General features: G+C 48.7%; 1 non-coding gene across 1 annotated transcript; it reads left to right on the top strand.

Annotated features, from left to right (window-relative positions):
* The first annotated feature begins 3,186 nt into the window (after positions 1–3,186).
* On the top strand, positions 3,187–3,293 carry LOC112409949 (U6 spliceosomal RNA). The gene has a single exon (XR_003005287.1). It is a non-coding gene; the product is annotated as a U6 spliceosomal RNA (small nuclear RNA).
* The last annotated feature ends 20,992 nt before the right edge of the window (positions 3,294–24,285 follow it).

Raw genomic sequence — 24,285 nt, 5'->3', positions numbered from 1 at the left:
GATGAGGCGACAACAAACGTCTGAAGTAGACGCCTGACCCAAGATGGTATACAAGACCAGGCTCGCATACCAACTACTTTGACAATTGTTCACACTTTTGCTTATGAACCAAATGTATTTCTCCCTTCGGCTCAAGGTCAGCTGTGGGTAGTTTTGGAGACAGTCCCTGCCAATCTGCCTGTAATGTGAGCACACCGGGTTTGATCGATTTTCCAATGGTATGACCACTTGGTGGCAATATTTGTTCCTTCACTTGGAATAGAATATAACATTAACCACAGAGGCTTCAACAAAATTTACTCAGCAAGCTTTGAATGGTAGTCATCAAGCCATTAGCTTGCTTGATTCAGAAGTCTTCATGATGAGAAAATCAGTCCTGCAGAATCGTATAGCCCTAAATATTCTCTAACTGCTCTCCAAGGGGGAACGTGCGTTATGACACACACTGAATATTGGGTTTTTATACCTGATGAATCTTCTAACATAATTCATCTTAAGATACATATGAAGAATCAGATTTCAGCTCTGAAGAATCCTCTTCCCAGTGTAGGGGAGATACTAGGCAAATGGTTTGGTTTAGCAGGACCTTTGCTTAAACCTTTACTAATGACATTGTTACTGTTATCGTCGATTTTGATTACAGCTTGTATAACATAGAAAGTGATAGCTTTTTGGAACTTTCCTGGTGGTCCAGTAGCTAAGACTCAGGGCTCCCAATGCAAGGGGCCCGGGTTTGATCCCTGGTCAGGGAACTAGATCCCACATGCATGCCACAACTGAGAATTTGCATGCTGCAACTAAGAAGTCTGCATGCCACAACTAAGACCCAGGGCAGGCTAAATAAATAAATATTTTTAAAAAGTAAAGTGATAGTTTCTTGCCTTTCGGTCTGTGTATCACCTACTTCTATTAAGATGATATCTAAACAACTTGAAACTATTGCTCACACCTATGGCTCTCTATAAATTAATGAACATACACAATGCACATGCAAGGTAAAATCGGCATAAGTCCTGTTGGACAAATTGGAATTCACCATTAGTCCTTGCCAAATATCTTACTAGTGCAACCCCTAAAGGGAAAGAAAGAACTGGGTTTACTAAGACCCAACACTGAGGGACATGATGGACCCAGGGCAGGTAAGCAGCCACCCTGATATTGAGGGACCAAACATTTGACCACCTAATGCTTTCTATCAAAAGATTAATGATCAAAAGGGGGAGATTGATGAAATAAAATTCATATTTTATGGCAAGACAAGAAAAATTAAAAAATTTTCTCTGCCTGTTTGGGTTTCCTCCCTCCCCCGTAGTGTGCATTGTGTATTTGCATTAACCAGACCTCCTTAGTAGATAACATTCCTTCTTAATCTTGTAAAGGTCGAAATGACCCACCACATTCTTAACTTCTTAGGAGACAAGCTTCCTTCTTAATCCTGTAAGGGGTCACGATGACCCACTACTCACTTTGAACATGTAGATCTGAATTGTGTAAACTGTCAATATGTCATTTGACATAAAACCCTTTTTCTCAAAATATCTTACGTAAGTGTGCTTTGACCTCTAACAGACAGAACAGTCCTCAGAGCTTTATGAAAGACTGTCTCCCAGGTTATAATCCTCAGGTTGGTTCAAATAAAATTTTCCATCTGTTTCTTAGATTGTTGATTAATGTTTTTCATTGACAGAAGTTATTTTGATAACTGACAACAATGCAAAAGTAATTCTTGTCTACACACAAGCAAATGAACCTGTCCGGGGAGCGTTTGTGTTAACTGCTCAGGCTGTTACAACAAAGTACCACAGACTGGGTGGTTTAAACAACAGAAGTTTATTTTCTCACAGCTCTGGAGGCTGGAAGTTCCATGTCAAGCTGAGCAGGGTGGGTTTCTTCTGAGGCCTCTCCTTGGTAAGTGGATGGCTCTCTGCACACACATCTCTTTATCTCTTTGAGTGAACACATTTCCTCTTCTTAAAAGAACACCCACCGGTCAGATTGGATTAGGACCCACCCTAATGGCCACATTTTTTTTTTTAGTTTTAACCTAATCATCTCTTTCAAGGTCCTGTCTCCAAATACAGCCAGTCACATTCCGAGGAGCTGAGGAGTCAGGGCTTCACCGTGTTAATATAGGGGGAGACACAGTTCAGCCCCTCCACCCAGAAAGCCCAGTTTTGCGTCTGTTTGCACATTCACATCACCGTTCCTGCTCTATACGTGTGTTTGTCACTGGGCTTCTCCCTGGAGCGGGTCCTAACACCTGCCTGGGCCCCTGCCTGTGGGGTAAGTAGACTCTTTCATACGTGCTCCTCTGTCTATCTGAGCCACAATTCACCTTGGGAAGCCATTCCTTTACAACCCACTGGTTAACCGTAAGTCCCAGGAAACCAAGTTTGTATGTCGGGCAGGGCTTTTCTGGTGATATCCTAACAGCGGATTCTTTTCCAGGGTGTGTGACTGAATGTCACTGGCAGACACCGTCTGGCAGCTCAGCTCCTCTGCCAGCCTTCTTCACTATTCTGCTTTGATTGTATTTTTGCTTACGGTTACCTACGTCTAAACGTTCTCTTACTTAACTGTTTACGTGACACGTGTGTGGGTCCCTGCTGTGTGCCAGGAGCTTCTCTAGGCCCTGGGGACTCAGCCCCTGTCCTCCTGGAGCACACCTTCTGGTGGGGAGGAGCAGCAACAGACAACCCTCCCCCAGTGTCGGCCGATGACAAGTGCTGTAAGGAACAACAGGGAGTAGAGTGATAGATGGTCCTGCTTCCAACAGGGTGGCAAGGGACAGTCTCTCTGAAGGGCTGATGTCTGAGCAGAGCCTAAGCAGAGAGCAAGCATGCCAGGCAGAAAGAGGCAGGTGCCAGGGCCCCAGGCAGGCACAAGCCTGAGAGTCTGAGCAATGCCCAGGAGGTCAGATGCTGGCTGAGGGGCCGTGGAGCCAGGTAAGGACCCTGGGTTTAACCCTAAATGTGACTGTCAGCCCCCAGAGGGCTGGCTGGTTCGACTTAAGCTCTGCTGTGTGGAGAGAGGCAGACAGGAGGGGTCAGGAGAGCCGCTGAGGGCTGTGCAGTCAGGGTCCCGCAGAAGCGTGACAGTGGCTGGGGAGGAAGTGAGAGGTGGTCATCCCGGGAGCATGTTTTGAAGCTTGGGGTGTGAGGCAAAGACAAGACTCAGGGACGACTCGTGCTCACTCTGGCAGCACATATATGAAAACTGAAACGATAGAGAGAAGATTAGCGTGGCCTCTGCACAAAGATGACACGCAAATTCGCGAAGTGTTCCATATATTTAGGGGAATACAGCCAATATCTTGTAATAACTGTAAATGGAAAGTAACCTTTCAAATTGTATAAAAGGGACTTCCCTGGTGGTGCAGTGGTTGGGAGTCCACCTGCCAATGCAGGGGACACGGGTTCGAGCCCTGGTCCAGGGGGATCCCACATGCCGCAGAGCAGCTGGGCCTGTGCACCACAGCTGCTGAGGCCCGCGCCCCTAGAGTCCGTGCTCCGCAACAAGGGAAGCTACCACAGTGAGAGGCCCATGCACTGCGGCGATGAGTGGCTCCCGCTCGCCGCAGCTGGAGAGGGCTCATGCACAACAGTGAAGACCCAACGCAGCCAAAAGTAAATAAATTATTAAAAAATAAAGTAAAATTGTATAAAAATAAAAATCAGGGCTTCCCTGGGGGCGCAGTGGTTGAGTCCGCCTGCCGATGCAGGGGACACGGGTTCGTGCCCCGGTCCGGGAAGATCCCACATGCCGAAGATCCCACATGCCGCGGAGCGGCTGGGCCCGTGAGCCATGGCCGCTGAGCCTGTGCGTCTGGAGCCTGTGCTCCGCAACGGGAGAGGCCACGGCAGTGAGAGGCCCGCGTACTGCAAAAAAAAAAAATAAATAAATAAAAATCACTGTAAAATTTTTTTAAAAACACACCACTGGACAGTGGATTAATGCAAAAGTGGAAAACAGTGACCCATGGACAAAATCTGACCCACCACTTGGGCCAGTTCCAATAAAGTTTTTTTTTTTTTAGTAAATTTATTTACTTATTTATTTATTTATTTTTGGCTGCGTTGGGTCTTTGTTGCTGCACACAGGCGTTTCTCTAGTTGTGGCGAGCGGGGGCTACTCTTCGTTGCGGTCCGCGGGCTTCTCATTGTGGTGGCTTCTCTTGTGGAGCACGGGCTCTAGGCGCGTGGGCTTCAGTAGTTGTGGCTCACGGGCTCTGTAGTTGTGGCTCGTGGGCTCAAGAGCACAGGATCAGCAGTTGTGGCGCACGGGCTTAGCTGCTCCGTGGCACAAAGGATCCTCCCGGACCAGGCCCGAACCTGTGTCCCCTGCATTAGTAGGCAGATTCTCAGCCCCTGCGCCACCAGGGGAGTCTCCCAATAAAGTTTTCTGTTCTCTTTTTTTAACATTTTTATTGGAGTATAATTGCTTTATAATGGTGTGTTAGTTTCTGCTCTACAACAAAGTGAATGAGTTATACGTATACATATATCCCCATCCCCAATAAAGTTTTATTGGAACACTAAAAATAAAAACAGGGACAACTCAAGTTTGGACCAGAGCAGCACCTTTGATGGAGATGCTCTTTCCCAAGTCCAGAAAGCCTGGGGCAGGAACTGGGGCCATGCTGGGTGCCTTATGTTTGAGATGCCACCTGGAGAGCCCAGAGGAAACAACAGCTGTATGCTCTAGAGTCAAGAGCACAGGGATGACATTTAAAGTCATGGCAACAAGGTGTCTTGGAGTGGAAGCAGGGAGACCGAGGCCCTGGCATTGCAGCTGTGAAGCCAGGAAAAGGGGAGAAGCCAGGAGAGTCAGGGGTGAAGGTGGGGTCCACATGCCAACACCAGGGCTTGAGTGTGTGTGTGTGGATGGGTGGGTGGGGTGCCCAGACCCTAAGGAAGATGAAGGCCCTGGGCAACCTGACCCCCTGTTGTGGAGCAGAGGGGACAAACGACCCCTGGAGGGCTGCTTCAGTGCCCATCGTGCCCCTGCCGGAGGATCTGGCTCCTCCCACAGGGATCAGTCTTCCCAACTCAGTGGTTGGGGGTGATGACACGTGCAGCCCTCTCCCTGGGGCGGGAGCTGTCCCCAATCCTCTCTCTCCCCCTGGGGGCAGGGAACTGTCCCAGACCCTCTCCCTGGAGGGAAGAGCTGTTCCAGGATCCCCCAAGGCTCCTCCACTGGTCAAGCCTTGCCAGTGGTGCCCAGACTGGGAGGTGGGTTTGGAGGACCTGGGCAGGGCCATCAGTTCTCATCAAGGTCACCCCAACCCCTGCCTTTATCTGTTTTACTTCTCAAGTTGTTCAGAGGAACTTGTTTCTTGGACCCCCAGGGACCCCTTGTACCCTCTTTTCTCTCTCTCTTCCCATCCACACCCTTGCTAGAGCCATTCCCTGCCCCCAGCGCAGGGGTGCTCGGGGTCAGAACCCCTCCCGGGGCATTTATAAAATATGACGCCCGGCCCCATCCCAGACAGCGGGATCACGGCGGGGGAGGCGTGTCTGGGGCTTGGAAGCTCCTGGCTGGTCCCAATGCACCCACAGCCCCATCTACTTGCTCCCTGCCCACCCGGCACTCGTACCCGTCTTCCGGAGCAGGGCTCTCAAAGCCAGCCCTGGCCTAGAGCCTCACCTGGAACTTGGAAAGGCACACTTGGCAGACGGCCTGACTCAGAAACCCGGGGGTGGACCCCGACAATCTATGCTCCGATACCCCCGCGGGGGAACAATGACACAAGCACAAGTTTGAGAACCACGGGCCTAGACCAGGGGCCAGCAAACCATGACTCAAGGGCCAAATGTGGCCCAGCTGTCCCCGCAAATGAAGCGTTATGGGGACAGTCACGTCCACACGCTTATGTGCGGTGTGGGGAGCGGCCGGCGGAGAACCGGTGGCCACGTGGTGGCTGGCCTTCCGGTAGCAGATGGGGACCCCCCTCCACTCAGCCCACCCACTGGGGCAGGCTTTCGTCCCTGGTCGTCCCCTCCGCCCTCACGGGTCTCGAGCAGCGGTCCGAGGGCGCGGCCTCTGCAGAAAGACACGTGGGACTCCATGGGGGCAGAGCAGCCGCGGGTCCTGAAGGTATGGTGGGCACTGGGGAAGCAGCCCCCCACCAGTCCTCTGGGGAAAGCGCACCCCCTCTCTCCCGAGGCCCTGGCAGACACCGGGGGGCCACAGGCTCCCTCAGCTTCTCCCCCTTTAACAAAGCCATCCGAGGGGCCAGTCACTGCGGGACACCCTCACAAACACGATTCCTTTGGCCTGGGACGCACCTGTGTGTCACGTGAGACCCCTGAGGCTCCCAGAGGCTCCTGTGGCCAGTGAGCAGGGCGGGCCTGTGGACAGCACGTGGGGGCGGCAGCAGGCACGGGCTCAAATGGCTGCAGCGGCGACTGAGGGCCATCAGGTGGAAATGACGAGGTAAGGTGATTTTTAAGGCAAGAAAAGAAAAAGTTAACATAAAATTGTCTCTGCCGTTGGCCCCCTTCAGCACGCCCTGTCCGTCTGCATCACACACTAACTAGACACCCCCCGCCGCGAGACACGCCCAAAAGGCCGGTTCCCCTGGCGCCAGCAAAGTCACTCCTTAGGAGATAACATTCCTTTCTCAATCCCGTAAGGGGTCACGATGACCCACCACTCCCCTTGCTGGACTCTGTAAAGTGTCCACATGTTACCTTGACGTATAACCCTTTGTCTCAAACACATATACAACTGTGCTTTGACCTCTAAGGGGAGGAACAGTCCTCAGAGCTTCTGAAAGACTGTCCCCCGCGTTAGAATCCTCAGGTTGGCTCGAATAAAAGTTTCCGTTTTTTCTTAGATTGAATATGGATGAATGTTTTTGTCAACAGGAGGCTAGAGAACAGAGCAGGGAGAAGAGCTGCACCTGGGACACGGCGGGGGGCGCGGGAGGGAGAGGCGCCAAAGAAGCCCTCCCGATGGGGGATGGGAACCGGGGAGAAGAGTGGGGAGCCTCCTCGGCTAAGCCCAAATGGCCCCCCGAGCTCGGAGCCCCAGCTCGGGCCTTCCTCCCAAATGCTGCGGCTCTACACACCCACCGTTGACACGCTCCTGCCTGAGCCCGGTCACGGGGGCAGCAGCTGTTCCCACCCCGGGACTCAGCCCCGGGAGGGTGGCAGCAGGCTCCCTGGCATGCCCGCCCAGGCCGCTGGTAACTGCACACCGGACTCAGGCCTTGCCTCTCACCGCCTCGGGACACTCTGAGCTGTCACAGGGTAGCCCACTGCTCTGGGGACAAAGGGCGGTGTGGAGGACGAGGGACGGGCTAGAAGGGACCCAGGGTGACCCGGGCACCAGGCTGAGCCTTTCTGAGCCATGCAGAGGGTGGTGTCGGGCTGCAGGGCAGGGCCCTGCGGGGATGCGGGGTGTGGCTTGCAGAGAGATGCCACTCTCCCTTTCACTTGAACACTTAGGGGCCTTTGTAGGGGGGTTAACTGGCCTGATTTCGTGCTGTCATGCCGCAGGGGATGGGGAGGCCTGGGGGGAAGAAGCGGGGTGGGTGGGACGCCGGTCAGCAGTCAGAACACAGGCACATCCGTCCATTAAGGTTGCCGGCTGACATGGGTGCAGTTCAAGGCGCCCCAAAACAATGACAACGTAATTTCAAAGGTCACAGGTCACCATAACAAATACGGTAATAATAATAAAGTTTGCGATACTGAGAGAATTACCAAAACGTGACAAAGTGAGCAAATGCTTCCGGGAAAACAGTGCCAACAGACGTGCTGACGCAAGGTCACCACAAAGCTTCCGTTTGTAAAAACACACGGTATCTGCAAAGGGCAACAAAGCAGCGTTGGCCTGCAGTGTCCACCCACCGGGAGCTGCACTGATGTGAGTGGTCCGTGATGAGGGCGCCCCCTCTGGCCTCCTGACCCCGTTTCAGTGAGGTTTCCCTCCATTAATCTTCACAGCCCTTTTGGACTAACCATGTTTCCCTGAGTTCTGCGAGCCGCTTTGGCAAGTTAATTGAACCTGAGGAGAGGGTCACGGACACCTTGATCTACAGACGGTCAGTCAGAAGCCCAGGTGACAACCGAGCCTTGTGACTGGGGTCTGACGTGTGTGTGAGGCGGGGGGACCATTCTGCAGGGCTGATCCCTGGACGTGAGAGCTGACGGGACGTCCCAGGCACCTGCTGAGGCCCAGGGATTGCTTGCTGGAGGTGAGGAGGAAAACACCCCGCCTGGAAACTGGTACAAGGAGCCGAAAGGGACCAAGTGGATGCCTTGCACGCGAAGACCGTGCCACGCGTGTGACCAGGGGCTCTGGGAAGAGTAGGCCGCTGTTGCCCTCCCACTCTCCGGAGGGTCCAGGCGCCCTGCAGGAGCCCCACCCCTGCCCCCAGTCAAGGAGGTGTGAGGCGTGGCCGGGCCCTGGGGTAGGCTGATTGGGGGGTGCTCTTGGGACGCAGCCCTGCAGGGGGGGGAGGTCCAGCCCCAGGGAGACCCCAGCCAGCCCAGGGCCTCGGGGCCGGCCTGCACAGCTGTCTGGATTTCGAGAGAGGTGTTTTCAAGCCCTGTATGGATCAGTCACTGGACGCACACTTCCTCTGGAGGAAAGTGTGATTTGGGAAGCAGGGAAGGGCAGGGCTTCTTCAGCAAAAAACGTCCCCAGAGAGAACTGACAGCCGAGGGGCCCTGCCAGCTGGAGGAGAACATCTGTCACCTTGAGGGGAAGCCAGTGGAGCATCACAGCATCCAACAGGACGGGGAGGTCTGCCGCAGTAGCCCCTCCAAGGGAAAATACCCTCCGCCCCGACCTCACCCCACACAGGAGTGAACCTGACGTGGGTCACAAGCGCAAACACAAACGCTGAAACTATAACATTTCTAGAAGAAAACACAGAAGCATTTCTCTGTGACAAAGATTTCTTAGGAAACTCAAAGGAACTAACCATAAAATAAAAATTTTAAATTAATAAACATCAAAATCCCAAACTACACTTCATCTCAAGACACTGTTAAAAAATGAATAGACCACATATAATAAATAACTCAAAATGGCTAAAAGACCTAAACGTAAGACCTAAAACTATAAAACTCCTAGAAGAAAACATGGGGGAAAGCTTCATGACACTGGACTTGGCAATAATTTCTTGGATGTGACGCCAAAAGCACAGGCAACAAAAGAAAGACAGACAAATGGGACGAGATTAAACTTTAAAACTTTTGTGCATCAAAGGACACAATAAACAAAGTGAAAAGCAACCTACAGAATCAAAGAAAATATTTGCAAATCAGGTACCTGATAAAGGGTTAATAGAATATATAAAGGGTTCCTACAAATCAACAAAAATCAAATAACTCACTTTAAAAATGAACAAAGGGGCTTCCCTGGTGGCGCAGTGGTTGAGAGTCCGCCTGCTGATGCAGGGGACACGGGTTCGTGCCCCGGTCCGGGAAGATCCCACATGCCGCGGAGCGGCTGGGCCCGTGAGCCATGGCCGCTGAGCCTGCGCGTCCGGGAGCCTGTGCTCCGCAAAGGGAGAGGCCACAACAGTGAGAGGCCCGTGTACCGCAAAAAAAATTAAAAAATAAAAAATAAAATAAAAATGAACAAAGGACTTGGATGGACATTTCTCCAGATTATATACAAATGACCAATAAGCACCTGAAAAGGTGCTCAACGTGACTAGTCATCAGAGAAATGCAAACAGCGCCACAGCGAGACGTTACCTTATACCCAATAGCGTGGCTGCTATAAAAAACAACAACAGAAAACAACAAATAGGGGTGAGAAGGTAGAGAAACTGGAAGCTTTGTGCACTGCCGGCAGGATTTTAAAATGGTGCAGGCACTATGGAAAACAGTATGGAGGGTTCTCAAAAAATTAAAACTAGAACTACCATATGGTCCATCAATCCCACTTCTGGGTATTCATCCAAAAGAATTAAGTGTCTTCACTAATTAAAGCAGTGTCTTCACTAACAAACGTAGTAAGGTAGATAGCTAGGGGGAAGCAGCCGCAAGGCACAGGGATATTAGCTCGGGGCTTTGGGACAGCCTGGAGGGGTGGGATGGGGAGAGTGGGAGGGAGGGAGACGCAAGAGGGAAGACATATGGGAACATATGTATATGTATAGCTGATTCACTTTGTTATAAAGCAGAAACTAACACACCATTGTAAAGCAATTATACCCCAATAAAGATGGTTAAAATAAATAAATAAATAAAAATAAAAGCAGTGTCTTGAGGACATCTTTGCACACCCGTGCTCACAGCAGCACTATTCACAACAGCCAGAGGTGCGAGCCACCCAAGTGTCCATGGATGGATGAACAGAAAAGCCTAACATCCATCCACACAATGGATTCTTACTCAGCCTTAAAAAGGAAGTAAGTTCTGGCACAGGCTGCCACACAGGTGAGTCTTGAGAACATTACACTAAATGGGATAAGCCAGGCACAAAAAGGCAAATACTGCATAAACCTACTTATGTGAGGTAAGACAGAAAGGAGAGTGGTGGGCGTTGGGAGCTGAAGGAGGAGGGGGGCGTGCTCTTCAGGGGGCACAGAGTTTCAGATCCACAAGATGAAAAAGTCCTGGAGACGGGTTTCACAGCAATGTAAATACACTTAACATTTTGTAACGGTAATTGTTTTGTGTTTTTACTACAATAAAATGAATAGGCAAGGATAGACTAGGATAAAATTTTCGCAAAACATATACCTGACACAGCACTTATATCCTGAATAAAGAACTCCTACAACTCAGTAATAAAAACACCAACCCCCAGGGGCTTCCCTGGTGGCGCGGTGGTTGCGAGTCCGCCTGCCGATGCGGGGGACACGGGTTCGTGGCCCGGTCCGGGAAGATCCCACATGCTGCGGAGCGGCTGGGCCCGTGAGCCATGGCCGCTGAGCCTGCGCGTCCGGAGTCTGTGCTCCACAATGGGAGAGGCCACAGCAGTGAGAGGCCCGCGTACCGCAAAAAAAAAAAAACAAACAAAAAAAAACACCAACCCCCAAAACGAGGCATAAGACTTGAGCAAACACTTCACTGAGGAAGATACAGGTAAAATTTAATACAAAGAACAATTCGTAAGAGGGGCTTAACTACTTTAGTTTAGTGGGGTAGACAGAATTCTAAAGACTACAGGGAGAGAAGGCTCCAAGCAGCCACCACTTGGGAAAGTTTGGTCAACTCCTTATAAAGTCCAACCGCCATCTGCTCTAGGACCCAGTAATCTCACCACTCCCAGGTATTTATCCAGGAGACATGAAAACATGTATCTGTAAGGACCTGTTCACAGCAGCTTCGTTCATAGGCCCAAAGTGAAAACAATCCACGTGCCCATCAGTGGGAGAGTGGATAAATACACCGCTGTTTTCGTACAATGGACAATAAAAGAACAAACGATTGATTTATACAACAACCTGACCGAAAGCGTACGTTCCGCTGTAGGGTTCCACTTACATGAGCTTCTACAACAGTCAAAACTACTGTACAGTGAGGGAAGTCAGAACGGTGCTTGCTGTGCACGTGGAAGCGTCAGTGCTGATGGAGACATTCTGTTCTCTTAGTAGAGGTGTGGCTGCATGAGTCCCTCAGCATTCGCTGAACTATGACTCAGATCCATACACTCCCTGTGTGTAAACGATGCCTCCATTTTTAGAAAAGGCAAAAATAACCGCTGATTTAGAGCTATATGAAAAAAGGAGAGAACATAAAAAGACCGGGCACTATCTTTTTGTTTTATGCGCTCCCAAATCAAGTTATTTTGTAATAAGCCCGAGCAACCAATAATATACAAACAATAAAACTTATATAACGCTCCATATTGTTTATAAAGATGCTTCCACAAAGTTGGAAGAAATTCTGCTTTCTGGTCATAATTTCTCATCAGTACTTCCAATTTTTTTTTCATTTATGAGGTAGTCCCTACCATTACCAGTTTGCAAGCTAACATTCAGAAAAGCTTCAAAAGCGTTGCCTTTTGCTGAGGCAAAACCTGTAGTTCCAGGAGAGAGGCGCCAGAGGGCAGTGCTGTCATTCTGATGTTTCTCCACTTGCGAGGAAAGACATGTTCCCCACACTGGAATTGGTTTCCTGAAACCCAAGTATAAGTAGCTCATTATGAAATGTAAATTAAGCAAGAAAATATTATGTAAGAGATAACACGCCTCTCTCTAACTGCAGGTCTTCAAAAGCACAGTCTAATTTAAGATTCCTCTGAAGTCTTTGCCTATCATCTTTCAACATTATACCACTTCTCTGAGGTTATAAAGCCATTTTTCTCTTTTGCTTGAAAAAAAAATCTTTTCCAGTTAATGTTCTAAAACTATGGTTCCGATTCAAAAGCAAATCCAGGGAATAATCCATGACATGACAGAAAGCAGAGCGCTACCTTCTGCAGCACTTCCTCACGTGGTATTTAAGTGCACCCTCAGCCATTGTTCTCTAGTTTCTAGGGAGTCTTAACTTGCCGTCAGGGACTGGATCAGATCCATCTTTTGCATTCCTTAATGTACAGAGTAACTTCATGGTGGAGAGAGAAGATGCTTAGTAGAAGATGCTTTACTCACTTGGATTCTGGCAATTTGGGTAATGTCTATGCTTCTAAAAGGAAGCCTGGACTTTTCAGAGTGGGAAGCAGGTGGTCAAGAGTTACTTTGAATTCAGCCAAGTCAGAACGTATAGCCTGGAAGCAAATATCCATGACTGCACTGAATCTAGACGATATCCATTTGCCTTGGTCTCTTCTTGCGATTTTTAATACTCCTCCCGTAACTGAGCACTTTGTTGATTGAACGTGTATTCTCTTACTTTTTAAGTTTTTTTTTTTAAAGTATATATTGTATCAAACAGGAACTATGTTCGGCTGCTTGTAACACAGACCAAAAGTAACAGAGTTTAAAAAGTTAATTTCCCTCTCACATAAAAGAAGTCTAGAGGTAGGCAGTCCAGGGCTAGTGGGATGGCTGGTTGACAGGAACCCAGATTCTGCCATTGTATGTGGGTGGTTTCCACTATCAAGGTCATCTCAAGGTTGAAGATGGCTGCTGAAGCACCAGCCATCAGGTCTGTGTTCCAGGAGAGCAGCAGGAAGAAATCTAAAAGGGCCCATCCCATCCCAGATGACAGAGGTCATTATCTAGAATGTATCCTTCCACATTTTTCTCTGTGCTCTTAGTCCCTTCCAGACAAACATAAGCACAAATACACACACGTGTACATGTAACGTGGTTACTTATTTTTAGAATGAGATAATATGCACATTTCCGCACCTCTCTGTTCCTACTCGCCCTTCAGGGAGCAGCTCTAAATCTCAGCTCACTCTTTAACGGCGGCGGCCGGATCTTTTTAAAAGTGCTGTATCATTTTAAAAGTTGCTGATGTGGAGGTGGAAGGGAAAATATATATATATTGCTGGTAAAATATGAAGTGTTTTAGCTTCTTTGGAAGTCAATCTGGCAACATCTGTGAAAATTGAAAACAGGCCTCTCCTTTAACTTTGATATGTCAGGACAGCTGTACAGTGTGAGGCAGAAGAGAAGTGGTGACTACCCGTCGTCAGGGAATAGTTGCAGCTGTATGATACAGCACTTTAAAAAGTCTTGCCCACCAGTCTGTGGGTATAAAACTCGCTGGTTTCTATTTCCCTTACTCCTAAGGAATTTGAGCATTTTCATGTTTCTGGCCATTAAGATTTGCTCTTCTCTAGACCTTCTATTCATATAATTGTTGTTTTTCTGTTTGATTGTTGCTCTTTCCTGATGGGTTTTTTTTTTTAAGGTTTTTGCGCAGTATATATTAGCCCTTGGTCATCCACATCACAAATATTTTCCATTCTACCCGTTGACTGGTTATGGTGTCTTTTGCCATACGACGTTTTTCAGCGTTAATCAAATATGTTTGTATCTCCTTGTATAGCTTCTGGTTTTCCCATCTAGGTTAATAAGGGGCTGCCCATACATCAAGCAGGATTCTATCCTTGGGCATTTACTCATCCGCATACAATTCTAAGATATTTTCATCCAAATCCAAAAAGATACCTCATTGGGATTCTTACTGGAATTGTACTATATTTGCATACCAACGACATCTTTCATGATGTAAAATCTTCCCAAGTATGCTTTTTCATCTGTTCAGATGTTGTTTCTGTCTTTCAATACCGTCTCAGTTTTCTTCATGAGGGTATAGATGCTCCACCTTTATTCTGAAGCATATTTTTTCAGGATGTACATGGAAGGCCTTCTAGGCTCTCGTTGCCACGGAAGCTAATGACTTTTGTATCCCTAGCGTGTGTCCAGAAGCCTTACCAAAGGATCTCGTTGTTGCAGAGCTCACACAGCAGGCACGATCCTGGACTCCTGGAAAGGCCTCTGCTTGCAGGGCTGGCCTTTGACTGGCATCTGGGAGCTTAGACTTCAGGAGGGTTCCCGCCGTTCTCTAACTGATAAGGGCGACTCACTGAGCCTAAACCCTTTGCATAAACACTGAGGTTTATGCCGAACTGGGAGACTGGCATCGCAGCGCATGTGGGACAGAGGGGGGCCTAGGCGAACACCCTCCAAGACGACCGACCCCCGGGCACTGAGACTCCGAGGAGATTCCCAGTGGACAGCACTTCACACAGGCTGTCACAGCTCATTGCCGGACAAATTAACGGTGTGTGACTTCCCTGGGAGAGGACTCTTGGAAGTTTGCACCTGCTGTTTTCATGGACTTTGCCCATGTGCCTGCTTCCTTTGCTGATTTTACTTCGTATCCTTTTGCTGTCATAACTCTTAGCTGTGAGTCCTGCTAGGGAATCATCAAAACTGGAGGAGGTCTTAGGGACCCCAACACACAGACTATACATCATACCAGCAAAAAAGAGCTTTATCTATGTCTAATGCTGTATCAGCTATTCCATCTTTCTAGGTTTATTGCATTTGCTAGAACCTTCAAGTCGTTTTATTTTTTTTAATTTTTAATAAATTTGTTTTTATTTTTGGCTGTGTTGGGTCTTCATTGCTGCACATAGGCTTTCTCTAGTTGTGGCGAGTGGGGACTTCTCTTGTTGCGGAGCACGGGCTCTAGGCGCACTGGCTTCAGTAGTTGCAGTGCACGGGCTTAGTTGCTCCGAAGCATGTGGGATCTTCCCGGACCAGGGCACGAACCCATGTCTCCTGCATTGGCAGGCAGATTCTTAACCACTGCGCCATCAGGGAAGCCCCTTCAAGTCGTTTTAAACAATAGGGACAGGAGACATCCCCGTCCAGTTCCTAATTTTAACTGAATGGTCTGAATGCTTTGCCACTGAAGAGAACACTTACTGTGGATTTTGGGCTTTCATTCCTTTTCACGAGCACCAGCCTCCCAACAACTCGGTTTAGACCCCAGTCCCCGCAGCGTGGTGACCATGAGCAACTGCGCCCGGGACGAGCCGGACGCACGCTAAGCTCCTCCGTCCACACTGCGTTTCTCCCGAAGTCCGTCGGTCCCTGATCACCGAGTGTGTTATTTTACTCACACACAAACTGCAAATTCTGTAGTGGCGTCGCCTCCTTGCCTCACCAGGGACAAACTCACATGATGTCTTACAAAAACAGACACTTGAAAGAGGAAATCGGCCAATTGAGGTGAAAGTGCAGCAAAGATAGGAAAAGCGCTGATAACGCTGGCAGTGAAATCGGAGTGGACCCTAACGCCCCTAGAAGAGAGGCTGCAGGGGACGCAGGCCCTGTGGCTGCTGCTCTGGGGCTGGAGGTGCGCGGCCCGGGACCTGGGGCAACAGGGAGGAGGACGCCGAGGGAGCAGGACCAGCTTTCTGGCAAGAGGGCGGTGCTGGAGGCGCGTCCCGACCTAGCAAGGACTGTGAAGGTTCCGCCCCAAAAGTTAGACGGTGAAAAGAGGGAAGCGCTGTTCAAACCACTGTTTTTTCACTTTAATTCTCAGTGTTTCCAATCTTTTAAATTACAGTGTACGATATGCACTAGATTGGCTATTCTTTTCATTATTCTCTGTATTTGAAGCGGACAGTGTTCTACTGTTCTGACCAAGCATCTCACAGGACAGCTTCGCAGACTGTCTGCATTTTCGCCGCCCCGCCTGCTGTGCAAGCAAGAACTGCCTGCAACTCTCTACTGTGTCTGCTTTACTTCATTTTTTTTCTTTTGACTTAGCAATTGATGCTAAATTTCATGAAATGCCTTTTCAGCATCCATTGAAGAGAACCACACACTTTTCCTCCTGCATTTATGTGGGACTTGACTGATGGCTCTTGACATGAAACTGCTCTTACGTTCCTGGAATAGGCCCTGCTTTGTCAGTTTTTTTTTTTTTTTTTAACATCACTGGATTCCGTTTGGTGATAATTTAGTTTTTTCTGCCTGTATTCCTAAGTGGGCTCTGTGTAGTGACATGAAAGTCACGCGCCAGCTTCTTCTGATGAACTGAAGGTGGCTTGAGAGAGATTAGTCAGCATTTGGGTCATCTGTTCTCTGCAGGCTGCGAGCCAAGCTGATGCCAGACCCTTTTTTAGTGGAATTTTACTCCATTTAGCCTGTTTTGCTCCCGTTCTTATTTTTTCTCTTAGTCAGACTTGTGACCGGCTTATCTATTTTTATGAAACCAGCTTTTGGACTTATTTATCCTGATTAGTTTCTATTTCCTGATTTTATATCTTTATTTCTCTTCCGAGCAATTAAAAAAAATTTTTTTTTAATATTTTATTTATTTTGGCTGCAACGGGTCTTCATTGTGGCATGCAGGATCTTTAGTTGTGGCATGCGAACTCTTAGGTGCAGCATGTGGGATCTAGTTCCCCGATCAGGGATCAAACCCAGGCCCCCTGCACTGGGAGGCCCCCTGCACTGGGAGCACAGAGTCTTACCCACTGGACCACCGGGGAAGTCCCAGCAATTGCTTTTCTTTGTCTAATTTCTTAAGAATACTTAGTTCCTTTTTCTTTTAGCCTGAGAATCGTACACATTTCAGCACAGAGCATCTTTTCATTGCATTCTTGGCAGTTTGTGATTTTTCTTTTAATTTCTTCTTTTGATCCGAGTTATATATGTGCATCTTCTTTTTCTAATTTCCAAGCAGTTAAAATTCGGAAAGGAGGGGGACACCTTTTTATTATTTATGTCCAACTTTAATGGATTATAACCAAAAAAATGTGGCCTTTAAATTCTCTGATTTAAAAAAAGTGTTTCTTTGTCGTCACGTACATGATCTATTTTTGTAAACATTTCACAAACCTAAGGGAAAGGATACTTGAAATGTGAGGGATACTGGATTCTACATACATATTATATCAGCTTTATTGACTGTATGATTTAACTTCTGTATCCTAATTGGTCAATTAGAATGCTCAGGAGTGAACCCAGGTGTTCCGAGATCACCCATTAGCATGTATTTGCGTGAAATTCTCCCAGCATTTCCAGGAACTTTCTGTTCAGGCTCTCCATCACTGTGCTGCTTGGTGCACATGTGTTCCTGACACACCATTAACTGTGCCTTTGACATTACATAACATTCCTCTTAATTCAACACACTTGACCTTAAACATCACCTCGTCCGATGTTAACTGTACATTCTGCTTTTTGTTCTCATTTATCTGGTATCTTTGCCCTCGTCTTTATTTTCAACTTTCACCACTTTAAGTGTGTTCTCTTAAAACACTTGAAGCTGTGTTAGCTGTGTAGTGTAGAGCTGGGTTTTGTTTATTTCTCAGCTCTATTTAGGTACCTGTCCTTTGGTGGGAAAATTCAGTCCACGTAATAACTAACACTTGATTCTGTTCCCTTCACCTTCATGTTTATTACTCATCATGAAGGGACTGCCTCTGACCACTCCCTCCCCAGTTTCCTGGTCTGCCCAGGTTGCAGCCACTGCATCTCTCCCCTTGCTTGTTTGTAAGTCCCCATTCAGGGCTCCCCGCCTTCCACGGCCCTTGTGACCATGGCCATCACGTGAAGACTAGTGTCCAAGTACTTCCCACGCCAAGATGTTTTCTTCCCCCATCTCCCCAACACACTAACCATGGCCCAGGAGGCCTGTGGAACACTGAATTTTATGATCGGATCCCTACTTCTAAAAGGAAGAATGGGCAGAAGCGGAGGAAAACAGAAGCCACGGAGAGACTGGGTCAGGAAGTTACTGGATCAGAGATGCTGGTGGCCACCAAGATGGTGACACATGATGGAACTGCAGACGTGTTTTGGAAATTAAATTCTAAGAGAAAAAATAAAATAGTTCAGTGACCACCTGTAAATTGCTCCATCCAAGACCCTTCCCTCCACCCAGATGCCTCTCCTGACCTCCAGACACCTCACGGCTTCTTATACATCTTTGTTCAACTACCCATGGGTGATTCAAGCTCAAATCCATAATCTTCCCCATTCCACCAAAACTGTTATTTTCCTGGCAAAAGATGTCACCATTGACCCAATTATCTAAATTAAACCCTAAAGGCCACCCCAGAAGACTGTTCATCACTCAGTTATACATCAAGCCTACCTCCTTCAGGGGTCTGAAAATCCATTCTTCTCTCTCTCCCCAGCTCCTGCCTGCCTCGGTCCTGGAAGGTCCCCTCCTCCTGCCCGAGCAGCTGTTCTCCCAGTCGTTGGTCTCATCATTTTCTGCTCCTATTCATCCCATCTATTCATCACCCTGAAGCCGGAATTATCTATAGTTCAGACGTTATCATGTCACTGCTCTGCTTAACACCCCTCGCTGGCAGGCACTGCCTTCATTGTAAAACCCCACACTCCATTGTCTGCTGGCATTCTCTCAGACAAAACCCCAACCTGAACCAGCCTACCTGTCAAGCAGAGTTTATTATTAGACTTCTGGACGGTGTCACGGACCCCAGGGGCAGGACTGAGGCCAGAACAAAGGACTCAAATGTCCTTCAAGCTCCCCTGCCCCTCCCATCCTTGCTTCTCTGGACATGATGGCTTCAGCCATCACTCAGGCAGCAGGCTGGCCTTCTCCCCACGGAAGAGAACTCCAGAGCTTCAGGCCTTCTTGTTTCAGCCACTCGAGAGTGGCCTGACGCCCTGATCTCCAATTTAAAAACCTGACGGGCACAGTGGTCCAGTGAAGGCAGGTGCCCACTTCTGGATCAATATGGGGCCCACCACACAGATGGCCTGGGAGGAGAAGCAATACTCAGAAGGGGGTGTCCAGTGTCCAGAGTTCTCAGGACAGGGTCGGGGAGGTACTGCAGGGCAGACAGAAAAACAGCTGCTCCCCACCCCTTCAGTCTCCCCTCGGGCTGGTTTCCCTGTCTTCGATCCTACACCTGAGCCTTCCGGAACCTTCCAGAACCACTCAGCCTCCCAGAACCGCTCAGTCTCCCAACCGTGCAGGCATTCCAGCGTCTTCACACAGCTGCCCCTCCGGGCCCCAACCAGTTTCCTCATCAGACTCTCCACCTGCCCTCAAAGCTCAGCAGAAACGCCAAGTTCGGGGAGACTCCCCCCACGCCCACCTGCACCAGGCTAAGGCCCGCCCTCGACAAGAGCCCCCTGCGGCCCCGGCTGCCCCGTGACAACACAGACCGCACTCCTCCTGAACACTGTCTCCTCACTGAACCATAAGCTCTTGCGGGCAGGAAGCCTCCTTCACTTCTACCTCCAGCACCCTGTGCCTGGTGCCAGCAGGTATTCACCTGTCCAGAAAGCTGCCTCTTCCTGAAACTACTTATGTTGATAATCTCCTTCTGCACTTCTAAGTCAGAACTGCTGGGATTCACTAATCCACTTCACATTTAGCACGTCGCTCTTAACATCTGAACACAGCACTTTGACATCTCCATGGCAATAAGCCCCGTGACAGGAGGTGGCTTTGCCAGCTGCCTCGAGGCACATGCACTGGCCAGTGCCATCGGGTTTCCCTGCCGGAGAAGCCTGGACAGGCAGGAGCACCGTCTGGGTGTATGCCCGTGGCTTTCACCCCGCCCGCGGCCCTCCTGCTCCTCTCAACACAGGGCCACCCCTCAGCCCCTCCCCTCCTGACACTATGCCGATGCCTCCCTCCCTCCCCAGGCTGTGGTGGGTTCTATTCAAACCGTATTTGAATACCAAGTAGGTGTCAGGTATTTCAGATTCAGAAATTAATACAGATTCTACCCTTAAGAGACATATAATGTGAAACCCCTCTCTTAGCATTTACTAAGGGGCGGGGTCATTTAACCCTAACCTCTCAAAAGGCAATCCAAAAATGCTTGTGGAATAAATGAACCACTTAATTCTGGGAGCATAAGCAGATGCTTGGACCACCCAGGAAACGGGATACTTAATTCTGTCCAGAGACTTACGGACAGCTTTGCAATACAAGGGGCATCGCTGGGGGTGTACAGAGGCAGAGGAGGAATTCACCAGGGGCAAGCAGGGGCAGAAGTCAGTCCAAGCGGAAGGAACACTGTGTGCACGGACAGAATACCCAAGTACATGCAATGCTCAGGAAATGATGAGAAATAGCCCCGTGGCACTGGGACCCAGGCTGCAAGGTTGTGTGGTGACACGACAGCCAAAGGCGTGTCCAGGCTGGACTAGAGGCATCTGAGCACTGAGGTGACGTGCATGCCACAGGGCGGAGGACGGGAGAAGGGGCAGCAACTAGACATCAGGCAGGAAGTTTCAGCTACAAGGCATTCGCCTGCCATTCTGACACCATTCTGACAAAGTGTTTGTGAATCTAAAACACATTAATTAGCATTATATCAACAATGAAAATTTTCACTGAAGAAAGTATTTTCTGGAATGAATTTCACTAAATCTGTATAATTCCCTGCTCAATTTTCTAAACAGAGAATGTTTGGGGAGGTGTGTCCTATCTAGAGTTGCATTAGTCAGAGCTTCTGTCACTGTGGGATTTCTTTGGAGCCATTTCTTCCCGTGTTAGATCTTAGAAAGATGACAGTTGTGTCCATTTTTTAGCTTTCTGTGACTGCTGTAACACACTGGGGGCTTGACACGACAGAAGTGGATTCTCTACAGCTCTGGAGGCCAGGAGTCTGAGAGCAAGGGGCCAGCAGGGCTCCACTCTTCCCACAGCTCTAGGGGAGGTTCCCCCTGCCTCTTCCAGCCTCTGGTGGCTCCGGGTGGTCCCTGCCTCAGGACCACATTGCTCCAATCTCTGCCTCCATCTTCACATGGCCTCTTCCCTCTGGGTCCTCTATGTGTCTGTTATAAGGATGCTGATTAGCGGCTTTAGGGCCTACCCTAAATCCAGGATGATCTTCTCATCTCAGCCTCCTTAACTTACCTAATCAGATCCTTTCTCCAAGTAAGATCACATTTACAGAGAGTCCCAGGGGTTAAGATGTGGACACAGCTTTGAGGGGAAGTTCAGCCCACTACACTGGTGTCCCGAGAACGTTCTTCCTCTCTGATTTTTCAAATCCAACCCTGTTCCCTCGTGTGTTCCTTCCCCTCTGGAACACACCCCAGTCCGGCCACCTGCTCTCAGCACCAGTGTCTCACCCTGGGCCCCATGCAGCAGCCAGGATGGTCTTTCTCAGAAAATCAGTTGAGGCATGATACTACTGCTCAAGCCCCTCTGTGAGCCTGCCACCTCACTCAGAATAAAAGCTGGACTCTGCCCCACGGTCCCAGACCTGGCTTCTGTCTAATGTCCCCTCCTAACCATCCTTGCCCCCAGCCTCCTGGCTGGCTCTCCAAATACACCAAGCATGTGCTCCCTCCTCAGGGCCTGGGCACATTTTCCTCTGCCCAGAACACCTTTTTCCCAGATATCCCCAGATGGGATCTCTACTTGCTGTCCCCCCATCACGAAGGCTTTCCCTGACTGCCGTCTACAGGACAGTGTCACTGCCCTGCACCTGCCCCTGCCCTCTACTGCAGGGTCAGCAAACCAACAACCATGGTCTGACACTTGTTTTTATAAATAAAGTTTTTCTGGAATGCAGCCCACTCATTTAAGTATCACCTACGACAACTTCTGAGCTACAACTGCAGAGCTGACGAGCAGCACAGACACCACGTGGCCCACAGAGCCTAGGACATTTACCACTGGGCCCTTTATAGACAGCAGGCACCTCCTGCCCCATCCCTTCAGTCCCTTCAACTGACTTCACAGCTCTTACCACTGCCTGCCTGGTTGCCCGTCCTTTGTCTATACACACTCTGAGGTCAGCTCAGGGTGTCAGTGTCCGTAAGCACCTGCCCCAGTGCCTGGGGCACAGTATGTGCTTAATAAACACCCGCTGAAGGACTGTGCAAATGAAGAAACCACAGCCGCCTCAGAGGAGAGCTCAGCGCTGGTGGGATGGGAAGACAGACTTTTCCTAACTGCCCTTTAAAACCTTTTCATTTCACATCACGGATATGTATTACTAACTTTTTTTTTTTTTTTGGCGGTACACGGGCCTCTCACTGCCACGGCCTCTCCCACTGTGGAGCACAGGCTCCGGACGCGCAGGACCAGCGGCCATGGCCCACGGGCCCAGCCGCTCCGCGGCACGTGGGACCCTCCCAGACCGGGGCATGAACCCGTGCCCCCTGCATCGGCAGGTGGACTCTAAACCACTGCACCACCAGGGAAGCCCCTAAGTAACTTTTTAAATAAAGTTACTTACTTAGCAAGTAATACATAACTTTTAAAAAATAAACAACTGTTTAAAAGCATGTGACTAGAGAATTATGCACATGAAAAGCAAGGCAATTACCTTCTAAATTAAAGTGATGTGGAAGGAGATGCCATCAAATACACTACCTGGTTTTGCAGAAAATAATATTTACAAAGTTAATGTTATAAACACTGATGACTGATTTAACCAGCAATATTGACATGACTGTATGAGGGATGGGGAAAATAAGGTACAGAAAGATGGAAAGAGCTCAATCTTCAACTATTATAGCAGCAATTAATGACTAAAGCAGAAATCATGAAAAAGCATAATTTACTTAATAAAGTACTTATCAAGATGGAGGCAATTCCAAAAAACAAAACAGGTAAGAGTTAGAATGGTTTTCTTTGAGGGTGAGAACCAGAGAAATCAAAAAACTGTATTTTTTTTCTTTTTTTAAACAAGCCTTTTGGTACTATTTAATTTTTTAACCATTCACAGGACTTTTATTCAAAAGCTAACAAGCAGAACGGGTGCTCATCGGCTCAGGTCTGTCCTCCTGCACTGCTAACCCCACAATGTGCTCACTCTGCAGACATGGGCTAACTACTTCCACCTGGCAAAGCAAAAAGCAAACAGCAGGGTCAAAATATCCTGCTTCTTTTCACAAGGCAGGTGAAATCTTAACCTTAAAGTTGAACAAAGGATGGTGTGTTGCTAGCTTGGTAGCACCACCTCCTGCATAAAGGTGGGAAGCGCATTCCCCAGAAACCCCCCACTGGAATGCTTCTGCTCTGGGCTGCCTCAGAAGCAGCTGAGCAAGACTGGGGCACAGGTGAAGTGGGGGCCATGTGCTCAGACGGTCGTGTCGGGCGCAGCCGCTGCTGCCGGCACCCTCAGCATCCAGCATGCTTCCCGGCTGCCGGCCCAGCACAGCCCTTGGCCAGGCCCCCAGTTTACAGAAGCTCCCCTAGACGGGGTGGTTTTCGAGTTCTCTACATGAGCTCCTGGTCATGACCCCACGTTGCTGACCAAATATGTGTGCTCTCACAAGCCTCAAACTGTCCGCCTGTAAGCAGCCGGCTCAGGTGGACGATTTCTCCGATCCGCCCACTGGCCCTTCCAGACCTTCACTCCAGCTCCTGTCACGCTCGTGTAAGAGCTAACTCAGATCTCATTTACTGCTGCATTTACAGTGGCTCTGCTTTTCTGGTGAAACCCTGACAAAAGTTGACTTTTAAAAAGAAGTCTATATTCCTTTATAAGTTTTAGAAATGTGGATTTTTTTCAGAATGAAATACCTTTTAATCTCCTCTAATAACCGTCAGAAACAAACTTAGTCTAATGCTTTTATTGTTTTAACATAGATATACTAGTGACCAGGTAATCTCTCTAATTTCCAAAATGTGGACTAAGAATTTAACTTAAGTAGAAACCTAAAATATACAAAACTGAAGTAGTTTTACCAAAATTAGGTATTTTCCTTCATGGAAAAAAAATCTGAAAATGGCACATGGTTTTGAAAAAAACACACAGCTTTCCCCCTGTGGTACACTGGGAGCCCTGGTTTCTCCTGTGCCCCAGGTTTAAATCAGTGTAACAGAATAGGACATACAAGCATGTTCTAGAAGCTTACATGAAAAATTAGCCACTTATATTTACCTTAGTAAATTGAAAGCAAAATACAGCTCTTTTTCCAAATGAAGTCTTCTTTCAGAA

This window comes from Neophocaena asiaeorientalis, unplaced genomic scaffold (assembly GCF_003031525.2).
Source record: "Neophocaena asiaeorientalis asiaeorientalis breed wild unplaced genomic scaffold, Neophocaena_asiaeorientalis_V1.1 scaffold476, whole genome shotgun sequence".
NCBI lineage: Eukaryota > Metazoa > Chordata > Mammalia > Artiodactyla > Phocoenidae > Neophocaena > Neophocaena asiaeorientalis.
This window is presented reverse-complemented; position numbering and strand designations above follow the sequence as displayed.